Below are 25,484 nucleotides of genomic sequence, written 5' to 3' on the forward strand. Positions count from 1 at the left end.
TACACAGAGCCAACTTCCTACACATGGCCCCAGAGGTTCACACTCCTACTAAAGTCTTCTGCCCACCTCAAGGACCAATAGGTTTTGTGAATCCTAAGGACTAGCGGTTTTTACTCCCTATCAGTTGGTGGATACTGCTCAGAACTCCGAGGCTACAGCTCACTGTTAGGTGCCTTTGGATTCCAGCTCATCTTCTGATCACCTGATTTCATTGGACGGACTGGATAATAACCAGTTTTTTCATCCATACAATGTGAGTCATAAAACTTCTTGGTACTAGAAATTGTTTATCCTCCAAATCCAGAGGGTAAAGTACATTGCGTATTTTGTTCCTCATCAGACAACCACATGAAGTCTTGTGTTTTTCCTTCACTTTCTTTTGCCTGTTATTGAAAGTCTTACTGTTACAGAAGCGTCAGCCTCCACTTCATATGTTCTGGAGAACGTAGCAAGGGTGAAAAGGACACTTAGTGATTTCATACCTGAAACGCCCAAAAAAGGCTCAACCATGTTGTCCTTCTAAAGTCTGACCTAAGCAGGGGAAAAGGCTGTAGAGTGTTGTTTGCTGCCCCCAGTTCCCATCTCAACCAGACCTGTATTTTCCTACTTGTATCTTGTTGTATCATACAAAAGTTAAGTACTTCGAAATTGACTGAGGTTTACCTTCCATTAGAGAAACCTTTCAAAAGTCTGTGTATGGATACCTACCTTCCATAAGCCACTACTTTGCCATGCAATCATCCACAACATTTTAGTTCCACTACTTGAGGAAATCGGCGTAGTGACGTCTGTTCTTTTCTGTGCCACACGCTGATGTGGAGAAGAGATACCCTGTTAATTTTTTAAGTGTATTGGACCCTTTTGTCTGTTTTTTGTGTTGACCCTTGGCGCCTCATGATGTCCCCGAAGAACGGGTTCAAGCCTTGCGAGGCCTGTCACCATATGATGTCTGGGACAGATCGGCATCCGGTCCGTTTGTGTTTGTAGTGCAACCTGAAGTTGTGCTTTGAGTGCCAGGCCATGCACCCGAAGGCTTTGAGGGAGCGGTCCCTAAAGCTCATGAAGGCCCGACGCTCGACACTGCATCGTTCATGGTGTCACTCATGAGGAGTGTCTTGAGACTGTTCGCGGAGTCACCACCACTCATCATCATAATATTCGTGTTATTCAGGTCAGAGAAAGAAGTTGTCAAAGAAGGCCAGGCGTTTTCCAACTTCACCGCATCGCTCAGCCGATGCGACGTGGGAGGAGTGTCCTTGCTGTCCTCCGCACCACCCCAGTTTTCCGTGAGCCAGGGCGACCCTTGCCAAACTCAATGTGTTTTGAGGCCATGCGCCTCATATTTGGTCATTCTGACCCTTCTGTGGCACCTTCGAGGCCTAGGGGTTCATATGAGGGCCCTTTTGGTTCCACGCCAGCGTCTTTGGCCTCTGCCCCCAGTGGTCCCTCCGGATCCTTGCTGACCCTGGTCGTGCCATCGCGACCTTCCCCGACACCAGCTAGGTCATCAGTGCTTCTGATATTGGTGGTGCACACGATCAATGTTGACCCAATTCTTACCCACGATGACCCGGAGAAAGAACGGCGCCTGCCGACGCTGCTTCTGACTTCGATGTGGTTCTCACCCCAGATTGGGTTTGGACCCTTATTACTATGGGTACAAATACAAGGAAGGATAGGAGGGGACGCTGGACCCTTTAGAATACCAGCTAGATAACCCTGATTTGGACTGGGCACAGAAATAGGGTGAAGCTAATGGTCTGGATACTTCTCCAGATGCTGGCATGCATTCTCCTCCTACCGTGGCTACGATGGAGGGAACCTCTTATTCTGTTGTGGTCAGTAGGGTGGCTGAGGTCATTGACATGGAGCTGTCCACTGTAGCGGTCAGGACGAATCTCCTGACGGAGGTGCTTCAAGCTGGGGCTTCTACCGCCGAGCCTCCCCTTCAATGAAGCCCTTATTGATGTCCTTCCGGGTACTTGGTCCAGACCCAGAACATGGGCTCCTGTAAACAGTAGAATTGCTCGCCCCCATCAGCCTGCTCCAAACGACCCTAAATTCCTGGCCCAACACCCCTCACCTGAGAGCCTTTTCATCCAGGCATCATTGTCATCTGGTGCATTACTTTCCACTCCCCCGGATAGAGAATCAAAGACGAACTTGGTAAGAAGATGAGGTTTTCTTCCTCCAGTCTGGCGTTGCGGTCGGTGAGCACTGCATGCCTTTTGTGCTGCTTTAACCACTGCTTGTGGGATACGGTTGTGCAAGTTCTGCCGCAGATCCTGGAGAAGACCCGGGCTAACATCTCCCAAGCCTTTGCTGATGGGAGAGATGCAGCTAAGTTCACCATTCCCTGTGAAATGGACACAACCAATTCTACAGGTAAATGAGATGAGTTGACGGTGACCTTGAGGAGCCATGCCTGGTTGAGGGCATCTGTTTTTCCAGGAAATGTCCAACAGACCCTCATGGACATGCCCTTTGATGGCACCTGTCTCTTTGGGGACAAGGCGGACTCAGCGCATGAGAGGTTTGAGTGCCGGGCTATGGCTCGATCCCTTGGCCTCTCTGTTTCACCTCACCACCAACAGTCCATATTTTGCCCCTTTTGTGGCAACGGAACGGGCTTCCTGTTGGGTCCCTTTTACAGCCACCGGGGATGCAGAATCCAGCAGGCCCATGGGACAGGAAAACACAGGTTTGCCCACTCCACCCTGGTGCAGCCTCCAAACCTTCCTAGTCAGTACCCACCCTCATATACCAGTTGGTGGCAGGATTCGCATTCACCTGCCCCACTAGGAGACCATCACAACAGACAGGTGGGTTTTGCATATCATACAAAGGGGGTAATCCCCACCGGCCATGCCTCCATCTTACGGCCCCTTACCAGATGATCATCTGGCAATTCTCTGCTAGAAAGTCACGGCTCTCTTCGCCAAAGGTGCCATAGAGAGTGTCCCTGTGCCAGAAGTAGGTTGTAGTTGTTATTCCTGCTACTTTCTGGTGCCCAAAAAAGGCAAAGACTTATGTCCTATCCTAGACCTTCGGGCCCTCATTCTGTTCTGCAAGAAGAAGTTCAAAATGATCACTCTGGCTCAAGTCTTGTCTGCCTTAGACCCAGGAGACTGGATGGTAGCGTTATACTTGCAGGGTGCTTGTTTCCATATTCCCATCCTGCCTGCCTGGTGGGCTGTGGAAGGCAACCTTTCTCAAGAGAAGCCGTTCTCGCAGCCAACTCTGGTGGCCACAGTGATAATGGATGCCTCCACCGTAGGGTGGGGAGCTCATCTGGAGGATCTGGAGATCAAGGATCGTTGGTCTCCAGTAGAGCAGAGGTTTCATATTAATCTGCTGGAACTACGGGCGATTCGTTTGGCCCTCAAGGCCTTCCTCCCTTCCCTTTGCGGTCAGTCAGTTCAGATTCTGATGGACAACACAACTGCGATTTGGTATATCAACAAACGGGGGTGTAGGGTCGTACCTTCTTTGCAGAGAGGCTCTGCGACTCTGGTCCCGGGTGCGGGACCATCGGCTTTGTGTAGTGGCAAACCATTTGGCCGGGGTCCTAAACGTACATGCGGACAAGCTCAGTCGCTTCTTCTCGGACAACCACGAGTGGTGTCTACATCCGGATCTAGTTCTTTACATCTTTCGGATGGGGTTTTTTCCCTGAATAGACCTCTTTGCCACTCGAGAATGCGCATTGTCAGTCGTTATGCAGCCTCCAGTATCAGATGCAAGGAGCGTTGGGGGGCGCGTTTCAGATGTCCTGGTGCGACCAGTTGCTTTACGCGTTTCCTCCCATACCCTTGATTCCTCGGGTTTTGAGGAAGATTCGGCAAGACCGGGCCCAAGTCATTCTGAAAGCTCTGGATTGGCCATGAAGGGTGTGGTATGCAGACCTTCTCCGACTCACTGTACCCTCCGCTCCGTCTCCCTCTCAGGGCAGACCTCCTTTCGCAGGGGCAGGTTCGACACACCACCTCCAAAGCCTGCAGCTTCAGGCCTGGCGATCGAACGGGGCAACCGGAGTTCCTTTTCTCTCCCACCGAAGGTGGTGGACGTTCTTTTATCAGCCAGACGACACTCCACCAAGTTGGTCTATGCAAGTAGGTGGGATAATTTTGTTCGTTGGTGTGGGGAGAAGAAAATGTATCCCTTAAGTGCCCATCTTTCTGATGTTTTGTTGTTCGCGTTGTCATTGGCTCAGCGTGGTTGTGCTTTGCCCACGGTTAAGGGCTATCTTTCGGCCCTTTCGACTTTTTTTAGATCTTCCAGATCAGCCCTCCCTATTCAGATCTCCTTTGGTTGTTCGATTTTTTGAGGGGGCTTACTAATAAATTTCCTCCCAGGCCTTTTATTATGCCGCAGTGGGACTTGAATTTGGTGTTGACTTCCTTGCTGCCCATTAGGATATTTGTTTTTCAAAACGGTGGCCATCACTTCGGCTAGACGTGTTAGCAAACTGCAGGCTCTTTCTGCTCACCCGCCTTTCACCACTTTTTATAAGGATTAGGTGGTTTTGAGGACCAGGGTGGCTTTCCTCCCCAAGGTGGTGTCTCCATTTCACTTGGGACAATCAATAACTCTCTTGACGTTCTACCCTCCTCCTCATCCATCTAAGGAGGAGGAAAGACTCCATCGTCTGGACCCTAAGAGGGCTCTCAGTTTTTATGTCGACAGGACGAGAGAGTTCCGGTTGGATGAACAACTCTTTATTGGATACGTGAGGAAGGGGAAGGCCGTCCACAAGAGAGCGATCTCCAGGTGGGCCGTTCTTTGTATTAAAATATGTTACTCATTGGCAAAGAAGGATCCTCCTGAGGGGATCAGGGCTCATTCCACCAGGGCCAAGTCAACCTCATCGGCTTTGGCCAGAGGTGTTCTGATGGTGGACATCTGCAAGGCTGTGACTTGGTCTTCCCTCTACACCTTTGTGAAGCATTATTGTTTGGATGCAGAGGTGCGAATGGATGGCAATTTTGCGCGGTCGGTGCTGCAGGATTTCCTGGTTTGACCAGACAGACACCCTCCGAGGTGGTACTGCTTTGGGACTCTATTCATTAGGTGAGGAATCCACAGGTAGTTGTATCCATCAGAAGAGCAAGTTACTTACCTTCGGTAACGCTTTTTCTGGTGGATATATTAGCTACCTGTGGATTCCTCACGGTCCCTCCCGCCTCCCAGTTGTCTGTCTGGTCATACCAGGATCGGCATGGGTGTGAATAGACGAAGAAAGGGAAGGCGGTGCAGAAGTGTAACATCTCACGATGGGTGCTTCTTTGCATCAAAAAGTGCTACGCTTTGGCTAAGAAGTTTTTTTTAAAAAAAAATACGTATTTTTATTTATATTTTTGCCAACTTCATAGGGATTCGAGAGGTACCCATAGTTTGTGGGTTCCCCTGGAGGAGAACAAGAATTTATCCCAGACGACTCGGAGAGGCATCGGTCGACTGCACCATCGGCTTCAGTGGGGCCTATTCACCCAAGGTCTGATTCGGACCCTTGTTCCTATGGGGAGGAATTGGATGGATCCCTGGACCATTATGAATACCAGGATGACCATGCTGTGGACTGGGAACAGGATTTGGGTGAAGCCAGTGGTCTGGATACTTCTCCTGACGCTGGCATGCTGTTTCCTCCTAGTGTGGCTACGGCGGAGGAAGCAACTTACAGTATGGTGGTCAGTAGGGCAGCTGAGGTCCTCAGCCTTGAGCTACCTACTGTGGAAGTCAGGTCTAATCTCCTGACTGAGGTGCTTCAGCCTGGGGCTTCTACTTCAGAACCCCTTCTCTCATTCAATGAGGCCCTCACCGATGTCCTTTTGGGTACATGGTCCAAACCCAACACAGGGGCTCCTGTGAAAGGACTCTTGCTAGCCGCCATTGGCCTGCACCGACTGACCCAAAATTCCTGTCCCAACACCCCACTCCTGAGAGTCGTGTTATCCAGGCTTCCACTTCTTCAGGCGCATTCCCTTCCGTACCCCAGGATAGTGAATCCAAAAGGCTGGAACAATTTGCCAAGAAGTTGTTTTCTCCCTGCAGCCTCGCACTGCGGTCTGTGAACACTGCATGTTTTTTGTGACGTTATACCCACTCCCTGTGGGTTACAGTTGCGCAAGTCCTGCCGCAGATACCGGAGGAGGCCCGTGCTATCGTCTCCCAAGCAGTGAAAGATGGGAGAGATGCAGAAAAGTTCACTATCCGTTGTGGGCGGGATACGAGAGACTTTCTGGGCAGATCGGTTGCAACAACAGTGGTCTTACGGCGCCATGCCTGGTTACGCACTTGTAGCTTCTCGGGGGATGTCAAACAGTCACTCATGGACATGCCCTTTGATGGCACCCGTCTCTCTGGAGACAAAGCGGACTCTGCCTTGGAGAGATTCAATGATTCCCAGTCTACGGCTCGGACCCTTGGTCTTTCCTCCGCCACTCGCCCACCACATTCAGCTTTTCATCCATTTCGTGGAACACGGAAGGGGCACCCTGTCATGTCCTCAACCCAGCCATCGTGCCACGCACGCTGGGCAGCCTATGCATGGCCGAGGTCGCGGAATTCCACGTGGCTGTGAGACAGGGAACCATAGGTCTGTCCATTCCACCTCTGCCCCCCCCCCCCTCCCCGCTGCAGTCTCCAAACCCTCCTAGTCCCGGCACTCCTACCCAGTTAGGGGCAGGATCCGCCATCACCTGCCCCTCTGGGAACTTATCACCACTGATGGGTGGGTTTTGCAGATCATTCGGAAGGGCTACTCCTCCCCACCCTCCTTTGGAATCTGCAGCACCACACATGCCACCATCCTCCCATCATCTTCCGGAGGATCATTTTGTGCTTCTCCACCAGGAAGTCATGGCTCTCTTGGCCAAGGGAGCTATAGAAAGAGTCCCTGTGCCAGAAGTGGGTTGTGGTTGTTATTACTGCTACTTTCTTATACCAACGAAGGACAAGGGCTTACATCCAATCCTAGACTTTCGGGTCCTGAACTACTTCCTCAAGAAGGAGAAATTAAAAATGGTCACCCTGGCTCAGGTTCTTTCTGCCTTAGACCCATGAGACTGGATGGTAGCGTTGGACTTGCAGGACGCTTATTTTCACATCCCCATCCTGCCTGCCCACAGTCGTTAACTACGATTCATGGTAGGTCACGAGCCCTTTCAGTTTACCATGCTCCTTTTCGGCCTTACCACCGCCCCTCTGGTGTCCACAAAAATGATGGCGGTGGTTGCAGCTCATCTGTGCAGGTTAGGGGTCTCAGTTTTCCTCTACCTCAATGACTGGCTGTTGAAGGCGCCTTCTCCCCAGACAGTCGTCTCTCACCTTCAGACTATGGCGAACCTCCTGCACAAGCTGGGGTTCACTATAAATGTGCCGAAGTCACACCTGACTCCCTCTCAGACGCTCACTTTCATTGGAGCTGTTCTGGATACAGTGCGATTTCTCGCTTATTCTCCAGACAAGCGAGTCCAAGACCTTCAGGCTATGATTCAGATCTTTCTTTCAGCCTCGGTCTTGGGTTTCGGTGAGTGTGAGCCTGCTGGGCCTCATGGCCTCCTGTCTCCTGCTAGTACACATGCCAGATGGCATATGCGCACTCTGCAGTGGGACCTAAAGTTCCAGTGGGCGCAGCATCAGGGAAATCGCTCAGACATGGTCCATATCTCGGAGGGGACTGCGAAAGACCTGCAGTGGTGGCTTTAGAATCCAAATTGTGTCAACAGCAGATCCCTCTCCCTTCCCCAACCAGATCTCTCTATAGTGACAGATGCGTCACTTGTGGGTTGGTGTGGCCACATGGGAGAAGCAGAGATCAGAGGCCTCTGGTTTCCGGCGGAGTCGGGCTCCACATAAAAATGCTGGAGCTCCGGGCAATCAGGCTTAGGTCAAAAACATTCCTTCCCTCTCTAAGGGAAAGTGGTGCAGGTGTTCACAGACAACACTACCGCCATGTGGTACTCCAACAGACAACTCGGGGTAGGGTCCTGGACCCTTTGTCAGGAAGCACTACGCCTCTGGACATGGCTGGAATATCAGGGCATTATGCTGATGGTTGAACATCTGGCAGGCTCTCAACGCCAGAGCAGACAAACTCAGCCGCCGACGCACAGTCGATCACGAATGGCGTCTCTATCTGGAGGTGACGCAAGGTCTCAAGTGGGGAGAGCCTTGGTTAGATCTGTTTGCCTCCGCAGAGAACATGCAATGTCAGCTGTTTTGCACGTTGGAATTTTCGAAGACTGCACTCGCTCGGAGACGCTTTTCATCTCGAGTGGAGCTCCAGCCTCCTGTACGCCTTCCCGTCTAGCCCTCTTCTACCCAGAGTTCTCAAGAAAATCAAGTACGACCGGGCCCAAGTTATCTTGGTGGCTCCGGACTGGGCTTGAAAAGTGTGGTATCCAGAGCTATTGAGCATGTCCATCCATCCTCCACTCAGACTGCCTCTTTGGGGAGATCTTCTGTCACAGCAGCAGGAGACGGTTCTCCACCGGCACCTGTCCAACCTCCACCTTCATGCGTGGAGATTGAGCTGCAACAGTTGAATGCATTTGCCCTTCCACCCAAAGTCTGCAATGTTTCTTGGCAGCCAGGCATCCATCGACTAAAACTGTATATGCCTGTCGTTGGAATAAATCTTGTGGCATGGTGTACCAACAAATCTGTTGATCACATTTGTGCCCCTCTGTCAGAGATTCTTCTGTTCATTATTTAGCCCAGCAGGGCTCTGCTTTGGGCACCCTTAAAGGTTACCTGATCAGCCCTCACTCTTTAAATCTCCTATTGTCAGTAGGTTCTTAAAAGGGCTCACCCACTTAATTATCTCCCACTCCATTTATTATGCCTCAGTGGGATCTTAATCTTGTACTTACTTATTTAATGTGTACCCCCTTTGAGCCAATGCATAATTGTCCCTTGCGGATCCTCACATTCAAACTGTCTTTCTTTGTCGCTATCACCTCTGCTTGCAGGGTGATTGAGCTCCAGGTGCTTTCTTCAATGCCTCCAAACCTGTCTGTACACCCTGACAAAGTGGTGTTACGCATTAGAGCTTCATTCCTTCCTAAGGTATTTACACCATTTTATGTAGGCCAGTCCATCACTTTGCCTACCTTCTACACACTCCCACACCCTTCCCATGAGAAGGGGAGAGACTCCACTGTCTGGACCCAAAAAGAGTGTTGGTGTTCTACCTCCATTGTACTAAAGATTTCCAGGTGGACAATCAACTCTTTGGCTATGTGGGTGCTAAGAAAGGGAAGGCGGTGCAAAAGCATATCATCTCTCGATGGGTGCTTCTTTGCATCAAAATGTGCTACACTTTGGCTAAAAAGCAACCTCCTGAAGGCTTGCGTTCTCATTCCAACAGAGAAATTGCGGCTTCCACTGCGTTAGCACGCGGAGTTCCTGTCCTGGATATCTGTCGGGCAGCTACATGGGCATCCCTGCACACGTTTGATAAGCATTACTGCCTGGATAGTCAGGTCCGTCGAGGCGGCTACTTTGGTCGTTCAGTCCTGCAAGACTTTCTAGTATGATCTTTGTTCGCAGCCCCCCACATAGGATGGCATTGCTTGGGTATCAATTCTAAGGTAAGGAATCTGCAACTAGAAGTCTCTATCAGATGTACAGGTTAGTTGCCTTCGGTATTCGAAATATCTGGTGGGAGACACATTCTAGTTGCAGCTTCCTTACCGCCCGCCCATCCTCCCCGCTTTGCGAAATTATTTCTGGGGACAGGTGTTCCACCCTTTCAGGTCCTTAGCTCTGTCACACCAATCTCAGTGTTCTTAGCGGCTCTGCGCTCTGGCGTGGAAAGTCGTTAAAAGAAACTGACATCACTGCGGGAGGGCGGCGTCAGTGTACTACTCCAGACGTCATCAAGGCATCAGTCGATGCCTGCGGAGTCGAACAACGCCACCTACAGACGCCCAAGGGTATTGCTCGCAGCAAAATCTCCAGATACAGTCTAACGCCTGGGGGGAAATTCTAAGGTAAGGAATCTGCAACTAGAATATGTCTCTACCAGATATTTCATTACCGAAGGTAAGTAATTTGTACTTTAGGCCATTTGTGAGCTTGCATAAGGGGTCGCACCCCTTATCAGTATAAAGGTTTAAAAAAAAAAAAAAAAAAACCTGGTTTCTAGTGGCTTCTGCACCCCACCCCCTGCCAAAAGGGGCAGATCGGCCTAATTAATAAAGGCCAATCTGCCCCCTGGGGGGGTGGGGGGGGCAGAAATGATCTTTTAAAAAAATAGCTTGAGGGGGGAACAACCCTTGCCTAAGGGGTCACTCCTGTTCTCAATATAAATAAAAGCATGCCTGGTGCCTAATGGCTTCTGCCCTCCCTGGGGGCAGATCAGCCTATTTCTGATGGATACAACTACCTGTGGATTCCTCACCTAATGAATACTCCCATTGCGCCAGCGTTCGACGGAAATCTTCTTCCTAGCTTCTGCACGTCGACGAGGACGTCACAGTTGCCCACGCGACGCTGTCTGACGTCTTACAGGCAATAAGAGGTCCTCGCCGACGTCAGTTCACTTTTTTCCGTGCCATTCGAAACGGTTATCTTAGAGGGAGCTACTGTTGCTGTTCGACAGTGAGTGTGTTTTTTGGATCTCTTTTTTTCTTTGAGATTACAATGTCGCAAAGAAAGTCAGGATTCAAGCCCTGCCGTGAGTGTGGGGGCAAAATGTCGGTAACTAACTAAGACTGTTTGTGGTGTCTTAGTTCCGATCATGATGTTGACAAGTGCGATTCGTGTCAACATATGAATCCTAAGGCCCTGAAAGAGCGCGAGGCTAAGCTTTTTCTGGCAAAGTCGAAAAGGAAGGAAAAGAGATGTCATCGAAAATCCTCGTCACCAAAGTCTCATCGGCGTCATCGGGACTCCCGGCGTCATCGAGAATCACGGCGCCGGTCGAGTAAAGAGAGGTCGAGGTCACTATCAACTCGACGTCTGAAGACTTGGGAGGTCAGTCCCACTGTCACTCCCCATCCGTCGACGCCGTTGCCTTCTCCAGCCTCACTGACTTCGCCCGGGTCATCGGGCCAACCACCTTCAGTGTTTGAGGTTCCACAGCCTCAAATATTTTCTCCGTCGTTGCAGACGTCGAGGTCGGTGTCGCCTTCGAACCAGGCACCCCAGTACCCGGCTTTCCCGGCCCCTGGAGCTGATAGTACCGCATTTTTAAATGCGATGTTTTCCATCTTCCAGCAGATGGCTCCAGGTGGTGGACCGGCTGGTCCTTCGGGCCCTTTGGCCTTCAACATGGGTGCTCCGGCTCCGCTTCAACCGGCACCCTTTATGCCCTTTCTCCCCCTGGGGAACGTGGGCTCGGCGCCAGCATCGGCTCCGGTGGCTCCTGAGACTTTGGCTCCGGTGGCTTCGATGTTTCAACCAGTGGCGCCGTCTAGACCTCCTGCAACTCCGAAGCAGTCTTCTCTCCATGCGACTCCTCGATCGGCGTCGTTCTTCAACATCAGCTGACGCCATGTCGACGCCGAGGATAGAGGAGAGGCTGCACTCGAGGAGGCTTGCTCTCCACCTCCTTGAAGAGCAGGAGTACCAGAGACAAAACATGGAGGAAGGAGAGATTGAGGACTCTCGTGAGGGTCTCCATGGGCTGGACACTGCTAGTGGCCTAGATACTTCCCCCGAGTGGGACTTGTCATCTCCTGGGGAGTATACAGAAGAGGTGGCCACTTTTTATTCTGTTATCAGGAAGGCAGCTAGCTTCTTGGATCTTCCTTTGCCGGTAACTGAAGCCAAGCAGAATTTGTTGACAGAGGTGTTGCACCTGGCCTCTACATCAGCAGAACCACTTTTGCCGTTCAATGAGGCTTTGCTGGACCCTGTTTTGGAAGTCTGGAAGAAGCCGGGGTCTTCTTCAGCTGTCAATAGATCTGTGGCTAGGAGGTATCGGGCTGCACCGGCTGACCCTGGTTTTCTTACCAGACATCCAACACCTGAAAACTTGGTGGTCCAGGCTTCCTGCTCGGCAAGGTCTGCTCCTGGCTCTTTTCCATCTGTGCCCTCGGATAGAGACTCCAAGAAGATGGACATGGCACCCAAAAAGGTGTTCTCCTCATGTAGCACGGCATTGAAGTCCACCAATGCTACATGTATTTTAGGAAGATACATTTATGCCCTGATGGACGAGATTGCATCAACGCATACGGAGGTCCCTCAGGGGCTGTTAAATCTAGTATTGGACGCTCAGGCAGCTGCAACTCTGGTTATCCAATCTGGGTTGGATACAACTGACTCCATTGCTAGGGCAATGGGCACTGCTGTAGTTACGAGGAGGCAGGCTTGGCTTCGTAACTCATGATTTTCCTCTGATGTGCAGTCGGCCCTACTGGACCTTCCTTTTTTTGGGAACAAGCTCTTTGGTGCCAAGGCGGATTCGGCCTTAGAGAGGTTCAAGGAGAGCAGGGCCACGGCCAAGTCGCTGGGCTTGCAAGCCACTTCTTCTGCCTCCTCCAGATTTTTTAGGAGGATTTGATTGTGGCTCCTCCTCCTCCTCCTCCTCCTTTCGAGGGAAATTCCAGAAGCCTACCTCTGCTCTCTCCTATAGATCTTTTAGAGGGAGGGGTAGAGTCCGTACTAGGGGAGCCTCTCAGCAGCACTCTGCCTTTTCCTCTTCCTCTGGAGGGGTGCAGCAGGGGAAGCAGCCTTAGGCTTCCACCAATTCCCACTCACTCCACTCCTGTAGGGGGGAGGTTACTGAATTTTCTCCACAAGTGGGAGGTCATAACTTCAGACTCCTGGGTTACCAGCATTGTGAGAAAAGGCTACACCCTTCCCTTTTGGGACTTTCCGCTCCGCCCATCTTCTTGTTCAGAAGAACACCTCCTGTTGTTGGAACAGGAGGTTCAAGTCCTCCTTTCAAAGGGCTCGGTGGAGTTGGTTCCAGAGCAATAAAGGGGTCAAGGTTGTTATTCAAGGTACTTCCTGATTCCCAAGAAGGATGGTCGTTTGAGACCAATCCTGGACCTAAGGATCTTGAATTGGTTCCTCAAACAGGAAAAGTTCAAGATGCTGACCCTAGCTCAGGTGCTTTTGTCACTGAACAATGGAGATTGGATGGTGTCTGTCGACTTGCAGGATGCTTACTTTCATATCCTGATACTGAGGTCGCACAGGAAGTATCTCCGTTTTGTGGTGGGGTCGCAGCACTATCAGTTTGCGGTCCTCCCGTTTGGTCTTACTTCAGCACCTCGAGTCTTCACGAAGGTGATGTCGGTGGTTGCGGCAGAGCTCAGAAGGAATGGGATAGCAGTATTTCCTTATCTAGACGACTGGTTGATCAAAGCCAGGTCTCCGGAGCTCGTGTTGCATCACCTGCAGTCGACAACCCAGTTGTTGTTCGACCTGGGCTTTTGGGTGAACATGCCCAAATCTCACCTAGAGCCCTCTCAGCGCCTCCTGTTCATAGGGGCAGTACTGGATACAACATTGAACCGAGCCTTTCCTCCGCCTCAGCGGATTCAGGACATTCAGGCGTTGGTTCCAATGTTTCAAAGTGGAGCAGTCATTCCAGTCCTCAAGGTCCTACGTCTGCTCGGTCTGTTTGCTTCTTGCATACTGTTGGTCATGCATGCTCGCTGGCACATGAGGGCTCTTCAGTGGTGCCTCCGAAGGCAGTGATCTCAACACAAAGGGGATCTCGAAGGCTCGGTGAGAATCTCCAGAGATGCTGCCATGGATTTGAAATGGTGGATTGCGGACGGCAATCTTTCCAGAGGAAGGCCGTTCTCGCAAGCTACGCCTGTGGCCACAGTAATAACGGATGCTTCCACTCTAGGGTGGGGAGCTCATCTGTGGGACCTGGAGATCAAGGGACTTTGGTCTCCAGTAGAACAGGTGTTTCATATCAATCTGTTGGAGTTACGGGCTGTACGTCTGGCTCTCAAGGCCTTCCTCCCGTCCCTTCTTGGTCAGTCGGTTCAGGTCCTGACGGACAACACTACTGCGATGTGGTATATAAACAAACAGGGAGGGGTAGGGTCGTACCTTCTCTGCAGCGAAGCTCTACGGCTATGGTCCTGGGCAAAGGACCATCAGATTTGCTTGGTAGCAAATCATCTGGCCGGAGTCTTGAACGTACGTGCGGACAATCTGTCGCCATTTCTCGGCCGATCACGAGTGGCGTCTCCATCCAGATCAAGTTCGGTTAATCTTCCAGATGTGGGGGTTTCTTCGGATAGATCTGTTTGCCATCCGGGAGAACTCGCACTACCCGTTATTCTGCAGCCTCCAGTATCCGGTACAAGGAGCTTTGGGGGATGCGTTTCAGATGACCTGGTGCGACCAGTTGCTTTACGCGTTTCCCCCCATACCCTTGATTCCTTGTGTGTTGAATAAAATTTGCCAAGACCGGGCTCAAGTCATCTTAATTGCTCCGGATTGGCCAAGGAGGGTGTGGTACTCGGACCTTCTCCAACTCTCACTGTGCCCTCCGCTCCGTCTCCCTCTCAGGGCAGACCTCCTCTCGCAGTCGCATGGGCAGGTTTTACACCCCCACCTCCAGAGCCTGCACCTTTATGCCTGGAGATTGAACGGGGCAACCTGAGTTCTTTCTCTCTCCTGCCTGATGTAGTGGATGTTATCTTATCGGCCAGGCGACACTCCACTAAATCTATCTACGCTAATAGGTGGTCTAAATTTGTGGTTTGGTGTGGAGAGAGGCAGATTGATCCCTTACGTGCTCATTTGTCAGATGTTTTATCTTTTGCTTTGTCTTTAGCACAGAGGGGTTGTGCAGTGGCTACTGTTAAGGGTTACTTGTCTGCCTTGTCAGCCTTTCTCTGTCTTCCAGACCAGCCTTCTTTATTTAAATCACCAATAGTACTTAGATTCTTGAAGGGCCTTATGAATAAAATCCCTCCAACTCCTTTCGTTATGGCTCAATGGGATTTGACTGTGGTTCTAACTTCCCTTATGGGGGTCCCCTTTTGAGCCTATGCATTCTTGCCCCATAAGATTATTGGTTCTTAAAACGGTTTTCCTGGTTGCAATTACCTCTGCAAGGAGAGTGAGTGAGTTGCAGGCTCTATCGGTAAAACCCCCTTATACATCTTTTTATGGGGATAAGGTGGTGTTGAGGACGAAGGCTGCTTTCCTTCCGAAGGTTGTTTCACCCTTTCATTTGGCCCAGACAATTACTCTATCCACGTTTTATCCTCCGCCTCATCCGTCAAAGGAAGAAGAGAGACTACACCGCTTGGACCCAAAGAGGGCGCTAAGCTTTTATATAGACAGGACAAAGGATTTCAGGCTGGAGGATCAGCTTTTCATCGGATACGTGGGAAAGAGGAGAGGAAAGGCAGTCCACAAGAGAACACTCTCCAGGTGGGTTGCTCTTTGCATTAAAATGTGTTGCTCTTTAGCAAAGAAGGATCCTCCTGATGGTATAAGAGCTCATTCCACCAGAGCTAAGTCGGCCTCTTCGACCTTGGCTAGGGGTGTTCCTGTGGTCGACATCTGCAAGGCCGCAACTTGGTCATCCCTTCATACTTTTGCGAAGCATTACTGCTTGGACTCTGAGGTCAGAAGGGATGGCCATTTTGCACGGTCAGTGCTGCAGGATTTCTTGGTTTGACCATTCAGGCAACCACCACCGAGTGCGGTACTGCTTTGGGACTCTATTCATTAGTTGAGGAATCCACAGGTAGTTGTATCCATCAGAAGAATGAGTTACTTACCTTCGGTAGCGACTTTTCTGGTGGATACATTAGCTACCTGTGGATTCCTCACGGTCCCACCCGCCTCCCCGTTGCCTGTTTGGTCTAACCAAGTAATTCTTGAGTGTGCTCCTCTTGGTTTTGAGGATTTGTATATATTATGTATATATGTTTATATCTATATATATAGTTAATATATTTATTTACTTGTTTAAAAAAAAAAATGGTAGGTTGAATTCTCAGAATGATGTGTTTGTTTGGAATATCATTAAATATTACAATTGTTCTTTCATCTCAATGGCCTATTATTCTCAGGCACGTAAAAAATGTTGGTACTGACGTCGGCGAGGACCTCTTATTGCCTGTATGACGTCAGACGGCATCGCGTGGGCAACTGCTCGTCGACGTGCAGAAGCTAGGAAGAAGATTTCCGTTGAATGCTGGCGCAATGGGAGTATTCATTAGGTGAGGAATCCACAGGAAGCTAATGTATCCACCAGAAAAGTCGCTACCGAAGGTAAGTAACTCGTTCTTTAATAGCATTATGTCCATGGCAGTGAAGGGCTTAAGGACATGAAGACAACACCCACTTTAGCAAGAGGTTTCTGTTGACCCAGTGACAAGGTTGATGCAGGATACATTTGGGACTTTCCTATGGTAGTAGTATGACTGTTTTGCCATTATCATGCTTTTGAATACTGTATTTGAGATTTAAGGTGACATTGCTATTTGCGTGCCCTCCACTTGAACGTCATATTGGTTCTGCATGGAATAGTTACAAGGTGTATTTTCTCTTCTAGGGAATGACGGCTCCAAACGGGAATGAACAAGAAGGAACTGACCATTTTTATCTCACGAAGAAAGAGGGGACATAAACATGGACTATGTTATGAATTTAGAGTTTGATAGGTTATGTGGAATACCCCTTCCCTAAGATTTCTGTGAAATAAAGGGTTTTTTTTTCTAATTGTAAAGGCTGCTGATTAATAAAATGGACAAAGGAAATGCATAATCCATGGCTCCGGTCTTGAGATTGAATCATAGTTCATAATTTCAATAATTATCAAAAGTAAATGTGCTTTGCTAATGTGTCCCTCATTAGTGCTGACCTACCATTAGTATTTTTTAGTGAAAGCTAACTACCCAACTGCATCTCCAATAACATTTTTTTTAACCAGTTTTAAATTGCATTTTCAATATCACAATCTTGAATAAATTACATCTATGAAAGTTACATTATCATTAGTAAAATCCGCAATCCAGCTACATCGTCATTAATAAAATAGTTTCACATCAGTATCAGCAGGAGTCCTTGGTTCAGTCCTTAAACAGCAACATTGGAAAAAACAAGTCATGTGTTGATGTTAACTCACATTCTGCCATTACCATAAGTGCTATTCAATCTTCCTATCTCAAGCAGGTACTGCAAACATTGAAAATCAACAGTGACATCCATGAAGCTATAATGGCCACTAGGAAACTATTCGGGGACATCAAAGGGTGTAACAGAAGGGTGTTGTCACTCACCCATGGACAGGCTGGAAGGGGTTATGATGGAGGTGTGGGAATGTGGATAAAAGGGGATGGGGGAGGAGGGGGTTATGTCCCCGCCAGGGTAGGTTTAAGTACGGGCCACCAACTCTTGAATGTGTGCAAGTCAAGTAATAGTGCTTCCCATTCCACATTTCTGGGGTATTTGCGTAGTCCTCATATTTCTTGCCTCCTGAGCTCCTCTCCCTGTCCCCACTTCAGTATTGCTGCACACCAGTGGGCTATATCTAACAATACCTGGGCTTTCCAGTGCATGGCAATTAGTCTGCATGCTATCAGCAATGCTTGGTTTATAAACCGGTTCGCAGCTTTATCTGTTTTTGAGCACCTGAACAATCCCAACAATCCCAACAGTGCAACTTCCATTGTGAACACATCCAGTCACCTCTCAGCAAGTTGGACACTGACACCCATAAGGTTACAGACTGAGCAACTCCAGAATACGTGCATCGTGTCAGCACCTGCATGTTGGCATCTCGGGCAAACAGAGGAGGACCCAAACATTTAGGACAGAGTTGCAGGAGTGAGGTAAGCTATATGAAATATATTATGCAGGATCTACTGAACTTGGTATTCTGCATCATCCTGGGGTATGTAAGTACTGTTTCCAGTATTTCCTTGTCTACTCGCCACCTAAGCCCCACTCACCTAAGGACTACATTTAACAGGTTGTGTGCGGTGTATGCTAGTGCACAAACAAACCAGGTGACAAGTCTACAGCCTCAACCCATTATATACAGTGTGTGTATGATAGGGTGTTTATGGAGTTGCCATGGAGCCAAAGATGGCAGCCGTGGAGTAACTTTGCTCCAGGACCTGAATGCCGCAATCAACATTAATCCTGTCATTACACACACACACACACACACACAGAGACAGACACAGTGCTGCATCAGACTGTCAACTGGCCAGAACCAACCTTGCATACCATACCGGGCATGCCCGGCACAGGGGGAGGGTGTAGGGAGCTGGCTGCTACAAAGACCACAGCTGACACTAGCAGACTTTTACCCCACGGAACATGATTTTAGTCATCCTGCATACAGTGATCCAGCAACGTATTGGCACGGTAGACTGGGAACACACCATGGGTAAACCGAAATCACCAAAACCTCACCCCGTCCACCCTATCCCACACTCCATCATGGGAAGGAGCCTTGACACGGGCAAAGACCTCCAGCTCTCCACAGGACTTGGGTAAAAAACAGGCCACCATCCTACTTACCAATAAATCCTCTTGCTCATCAGTAGAAGCGCACATAAAGGAGATGTGTGGAATTTGGTCTCCTTCAGAAGGACCTGCGAAAATTGACTTCCCGGTTCACCAACACAGAACGTAATATCACAGAGATGGTACCACAGCTGAAGACCCAAAAACAGACCACCCAAGACCTTCTGGACAAAGTGCACTTGTTAGGTACATGCTGAGTCATGCCAGGCTAACGCCAAGTGAAGCATGCCAATGAAACTCATGACCAGGTTGTGACCCTGCCATTAGCAGACTACCTGTAAAAACCAAAGACCACGGGCCAGCCCATCCACTTCTTTCTTCAACACTGTAGGCGGCTTTTAAATCAGTCTGCTCCACACTATTAACGAGGGCTTCCTGAGGCACCGTACTGCAGTATCACTCGGATTGCCAGCCTAACTCTAGCAAATACACAGCTCAAATCCACTCATAAGGGGACAAACCTTGATAACTGGTGGTGTGGTGGTCCCCTACAAGAACAGAAATGACCCTGCCTACAGGCTGGATATTACAATTGCAATCTGCCATTCTTCAGTATGTATCACTCTGACCTACATAGCTAACTGGCCACCCCTATAATATCCGTCGCCTATTCAGTGTAATAGACCAGGCATCCACACTATATACTAGATCAGCCTAATAGTCTGTATTGATTGACTCTTATGGAGCACCTGTTTGCGACCCTATCATCCTTCGTTCTAGGTCCATGCCTCCTAGCTTACATCAAACTACTAAACATAAACCTCTCTTCAAGGGTCCAAGAGGGCTGCCTAATATTGCCCCCCTTTCCTGTTGGTCGTGGTTAAACAGGGTTGTCCCATCTCCCCAATCCTGTTCTCCATATCCATGTAGCCAATGGCGCACTGCCTCAGTTGGAAGAGCCCCGTTTGTGGGGGGGGGGGGTGAATACAGCTGCACGGAGGAACTTAGTGTTCCTTTACGCAAATTATGTTCTACTTTACATCTGAGATATGAAAATCGACACCACCTGTTCGACATCTGCCTTTCAGGACTTCGAAGCGGTGACTGGGCTCCAAGTTAACTAGGGAAAATTCTATACTTGTTCCGAGGTGAAAACCCACACCGCCAACATTGCCCCTACACTCTTAGCTTGGAAGTCCACAGCCTTCCGTTACCTGGGGTTCCACTTCACCACTTGCAGGAAGACAAATTTGAGGGCAACTCTGTCAGCAGCTCCCCAGAGCCCTCACCGGCAAGATTGCATTCTCAAAGATGATAATCCTTCCCCAATTGCAGTATTTTGTCAACGTACCAGCCTTTCCACCATACCACTTCTGTGATCTAGATCATTTGATGGGGGATACAATTTGGAATGATGGGTTGATAGTGGTTCAGGGAAGTTTGAGGGGACCCATGTTTCGAGTCTTACTACCTGGTGGCACAGCTTGATTGGGTGGCTCGATGGCTGGTGGGCAAAAACACATTTAAGATCACCACTGATGATGCCCTGCTCCTTTCCTGGATGGTTGTCGTGGAAATGTCTAACCAGAAACTTTTGCCTAACAAACAAACCAGATTGTTCCATATGCCCCTAACATTGCAATACAGGGCCTCACCAGCGTGTAGGGCTCATTGACAAGAGAGCAGCTACCAGACTGGCAGGCACACTCATTTGACACAGTGGAAGACCTCCTCCGGGACGGCCAGCTTTTGACCAGGACTATGCCATCTCCCAGGACAATTCATCACATACTGATGCCTGCTACCTCAATGGACTCCCTATGGTAAATCCTTACAGAAAAAACTAGACTCAATGTTGTTTGTATAATATATCAAATGGTTCACGGGTGACATCTTATCATTTGGCTTTGTAAAGCCATTGGAACACTTCGACATACCCCTGATGCAACTTAGGCAGTTCTGTACGGAGAACCACAGGAGGCATTTTCATGATCATCAATATGCCAGGGCCCTGGAATCACATAAGATGGTAAGACATAAAGCATGCTACAAGAATAACCAATAAGTGCTTCTACATAAGGGCTACCTCAACCCCTCCCCCCGCCCCTTAACAGAATATTCCTAGTGGCACACCTCACCTGCCTGAGATGCTCTTTCCCAGTGGTGCACCTTCAACACATGCTCTAGTCCTGCTCCACATTGGCACACTTTTGGGACAAGCTGCATAGCACTTTGGCCACAGTCCCATAACTTAATGCCACCGCACTAGGATTATTCCCATTGATGGAACCAACACAAAGTACAAGCCAAATTTGCTAAGCTGGCCCTCTTATTGGCCAAATGCCTCCTCTCTTTGTATTGAAAGGCCCCGCAACCGCGTCGCAGGCCCATGGCAATTGGCAGTGTCCTGCTAGGATGAGGCAGATAGGCTTGCACTACACTGGTAGGAGGCAGGCTGTATCAGACGGTGCCCCATCGCAGCAGCATGGGATGTGATGTTGCTACAATATAAGGCCCTTACAGCAGGTGCTTCCCCTTGAAAAACCCATAACTCACTAAACCACAGCCTTACCCAATGACAAAGTGGAACCTTACCCATGCCAACGGAAGGCCCCATATTGATGAAGGCATCACGATTTCATCAGTTTACCCACACAACACCTCTCAATTCCCCAGTCAGATGAGAACTTCTCTTGCAATGCCCCTATGCAGGTGTACACATCACAAAGGAGAACCGCCACCTTTCTCCTCAATCCACCCATCCCCTCCTGTTAAAGCAACCTCTCATGTAACTACCCTTTATGTGCTGACTGTCACCAGGAACTTCATACAATTAAGAGGCCCGAAGGACAACCGACACATGGCCAAAGTTTGCCTTTCTGCTCCCAATTAGAGAGTTCAGCTCTTTTCAAAATAATTATTTGTTTATTTCCCAACACAGCACTTATTACATACAGCGTAACTCTGAGTGCTCCTGAATTCCTTGACCAGCAGCCTTCCACCATAGTTAGCCGCCCTCAAATTGCAAATAGTACCAGGCAATTTCCACTGCCCCAACCAGACAGCCCTCACAATGCAGTGCACATGATACCCCAAGCTGGAGTACGGCCACCCTCGAGTGACGTTCCCATGCACACGAGATTGCAAGGTACCTACATAGCTGATAGCTATGTATTGCATGATGTAATTCACTGCCAAATTTCCTTTTCCACTGTATAAACTATGTGTAATGTGTTGTTTGTCGCTGTACTGGCATATTGTCTGTGATGGCCCAGAGTATTTCTACGGTGGCCCAGCAAGCGCCCGTATGCCAAGAAATGACCTGCTGGAAGGGCATGTTCCTCCTGTAAGCATTTATAAGAAAATAATGTACCCCCCTGATACAAAGCAACTAGTGTACTTATGCCTGCCTCTACCCAGGCCCTTGTGCCCACGCTACCAAACATTTTGCTGAATGAGGTTATGTAGCTCAGTGGTATCTCAAGCAAAGAATATGCGTGATATATCGCAAGCTCTGATTAAAACTCTCATGTGATCAGCAATAATCCATTAGCATCCTGTGAAACCTTGTCCTGGGGGAGGAAGATCCGCTAGACCACAAAGTGTGCTCGGGCTGCTGTGGGAGATTCAAGTTCTTCTGTGTGATGACCTGACAAACAACTTGCCGACCAATGCACCTGGGCCGCCAACTAGTAATGTTCAAAATCTGGAGCCCCAAATACCCCTTAGTCTAGGGACAACTGTAGTTTACGGAGTGCAATGTGGCAACTCCCCTTGTTTTGAATGAAACTCCTTATGGCCAAGTGTAATGGATGGGATGTGCCTCTGGGTGACAGACCAGGAGGTTATAGGAAAAGTAAAGTAGCAGAGGGAGCATTACCATCTTAGATAGGGACACTCTACCTTGCAAAGTGCTCCAAAAAGCCATGTGGGGATGCGGGTTGCTATGCTTCTTATAAGGTTGTCATCTATTAGATACTTTGTCTTGTGATAGATGTTTATGCCAAGGTATCAAAACGTGCGGGGCTCCTAACACAAAGGATTGGAATCCACAATGAAATGCTGCTGGGGACAGTTCAGGTGCAGCATAAACAGGCATGATTTGGCACAGGTCACCCCCAGGCCAGAAGCAACATGAAACTCCAGGGGTATGTCTTGGATATCAGCTATGCCCTCCTGTATGTTTCGGATGTAGAATAATGCATCATCTGCATATAACAAGACTACATGGATCTCCCCAGACAATGGGATACTCCAGGAACGCCCCTGCTGTTGGAGCCTCAGGGATAAGGGCTCCATTGCGAGGCCAAAGAGCAGAGGGGACAGCGGACAGACTTGCCACATTCCTCTGCTCACTCAGAAACAGGGGAAGATACACTGGCCAATATTCACCCGCACTGTGCGTTCAATGTATATGAGTAAAATTAACGCATCTAGTCATCCCTTGATGCCAAAAGTAGTCATGGTCAAAAACGGGCAATTTCAATCCACTATATCAAATGCTTCATGCAAGTCCAGCACCAAGCATGCAGCAAATGGCAACTGGACCAGAGGAAGCTTCATTACCCTGTGCAGAAGGTGTGTATTTAAAGTGGTGGTGGACCTACCTGTGTGCACCAGACGTGGCATGTGTTCACACAGCCTGCCCGCTATAACCTTGTTCAGGATTTTATAATCAGACCTCAACATAGAATGCGGGTATTAAGAGGCAAGCTCCATGGGGTCTTTCACAGGCTTGGAAAAGGATACTAAGATTTGCGGAGGGTGGGCAGAAGTCAACCGTCCGTTTGGAACTCTTGTTAAGGTTTGAGGAGTTTCAGGGCTACAAGGTGCTTGTAGGCTTTGTAGAATTAGATTTGGAATTCATACCCAGTGTTTTATGAGTTGCTGTGCCCCGCCTGACACCGTCTCTTTCTCTCATGAAAGGGGTGCGTTAAGATTTTCCCTATCTAGTGGACGACGGACTACTAAGTTGACAGACGCAAGAAAGTGACATATTGCAACCTGACTGTCCATAATAGAGGGTCATATGCGGTCTGATAATGCATAGTAAATGCCTTGTGAATCTGACTGATTTGTGACAATTGCTGGTGAATCCCTGATTATCGTGATCTGTGTGGGCAGGTTCATGCTGCGCAGGAGCCAAGACAATAAACATCTGCATACTGCTTCGCATGGTACGCACGGATGTCGAGGTGTTGTAGTTGCTCACTCATTTGAGCATGTCTATGCAGTGCCTTAATCATTGCACCCAGCATTGTACAGTCAGCTTGGGCCGTAGTTTGCAGTGCACCCAGGGATGTCTAAATACAGGACATGTCACTGTGTGGGCCTGCCTTCACCCCTACAACCGCATGGATGCAGTGACCTCTGTGGATAACTTTCATCGCTTCCCAGTCAATTACCTTGGACACAGATGTTCCCCAGTTGTCGAATAGGCTATGGGAGAGTGTCGCTGCTGTTGTGTCACAGAATACCTTATCTCCAAGCATGGTGGGCTGTAAATGCCTAGTGGGAACCTGTGACTATGACACACCCCACTAAAACTGTACCTGGAGGGGATTAAGGTTGGAATAGGTCTTCCCCCAGATATTCTGCCCTTGATGCCAATAGCCTAGTAGCTGTGACACAGAGTATCCAATCGAATCAGATACGCAAAGCATGTGGTGGGGGGGGGGCGGGAGAATTAAAGGAACATTCCCTAGAGTCTGAGTTCAGCAATCTCCTTCAGTCCAACAAAGTCCAGTGTTGAAGCCTACACCGGGGAGTATGGGAGTTGTAGGTGGGATCAATCACGCTGTGGGTCAACTAAACACCTAGAGTCAATGATACAGGGGATGTGGGCCCATTTAGTGAATATGGAGAACAAACGTGAGAAGTAGGCCTGCTATGTTGAATGGAGGGCCCTAAAAACAAGACCGTCCTCCCATCTAGTTGCCCCTCGACCAGCATGGGACCGCCCTTCAGGTCAATTTTGATTACTGTGAGCCTGAAGAGAACACCTGGTCTAAGCAAGATTATGGCTCTGCAAGCAAAGACAGACTATGTGGTATAAAACATTTCCTTAAAGCATTTTTTAAAACGGGAACCCTCCCCTCCCATGATATGAGTCTCTTATAGCAGTGCAATTTGAACACCCCATCACCTAAGATACTGCTGAACCGCATGTCTGTTACGTGTGGAGCCCATACCATGGACATTCTACCAGATTATGCTAAATTTAGACATGTCAGTATCCTAAGTGGGGAGAGTGTGGGCTCTGTAGCGGATCATAAGCCACATCATCACAGTTATACAAAACTGTAAAAAAAAAAAATCCTACCGTGGACATCCCTCAAACATTATGATCACCTAAACAGTAAAAAAAAAAAAAAAAAGGCCCATGGCTGAAAAGGTCCTGCATGTTACCAGCATGCATCATGTTTGCTAGGCAAGGGGGGTAGCCAGGCTGTCAGTTTCCACATTGTGTAAGCAGTCTGCAGTTCTACTCTCTCTGGGTCAGTTGGGACGACCTGTTACTACAATCTGATGAATACAGATTACTTCACCTGAGGTTCTTGTTGTGATATAAGCTCCTCTGCTGTTTCCCTTGTCAGCTCCTGCAGGGTTGCTGAGACCATGCTTTGACATCGGCTATGCCATCGTCTGAACAGTAAACAAGGGGTGAATGCAGTCTGCCCACAATGTAACCTCCAACCTCAAGTCTGGGTTTGTCCCTCCTTTGCCTGTTCTGGGGTAGATGCTCCTTTGAATCCAGCACCACCATGTTTGCGTGCCCAGTGCTTCTGGCGATGCGATGTTTCTGCCTCATGTTGTCAGTGAAGGGAAAGCGGATGTCTCAACCCAGTCCCAGGCATCCATGGGCTTGGTAAAGCAGTAACTTTTCATTCAAACCATGGCCTTCAGTTTAACTTGAAAAAGGAGGGAATAGTGGAGGTCAGCCTGCCTCAATCTGCACGTCAGCCCCAAAAAGGGAGCCCTGCGGCACTGCACTGATATAATACGGGAAGAGGAATACTGGCATTTTTGTAACGGAATGGCTTTGCTGTTCTAGCTGAGAGCCTGTG

General features: G+C 49.1%; 1 long non-coding RNA gene across 7 annotated transcripts in view; it reads left to right on the plus strand.

Annotated features, from left to right (window-relative positions):
• The window catches only part of LOC138248894 (uncharacterized), a 61,721-nt gene extending 45,132 nt beyond the window's left edge, over window positions 1–16,589 (plus strand). For 6 of the 7 annotated variants that reach the window (XR_011194655.1, XR_011194657.1, XR_011194651.1 and 3 more), the window contains 2 exons: window positions 16,011–16,212; window positions 16,496–16,589. This is a non-coding gene — a long non-coding RNA (uncharacterized lncRNA). The remainder of the gene's footprint in view (window positions 1–16,010; window positions 16,213–16,495) is intronic. The other variant, XR_011194652.1, reaches the window with a different exon arrangement.
• Window positions 16,590–25,484: the final 8,895 nt, after the last annotated feature.

The sequence above is a fragment of the Pleurodeles waltl genome, chromosome 8 (assembly GCF_031143425.1).
Source record: "Pleurodeles waltl isolate 20211129_DDA chromosome 8, aPleWal1.hap1.20221129, whole genome shotgun sequence".
Classification (NCBI taxonomy): Eukaryota; Metazoa; Chordata; class Amphibia; order Caudata; family Salamandridae; genus Pleurodeles; species Pleurodeles waltl.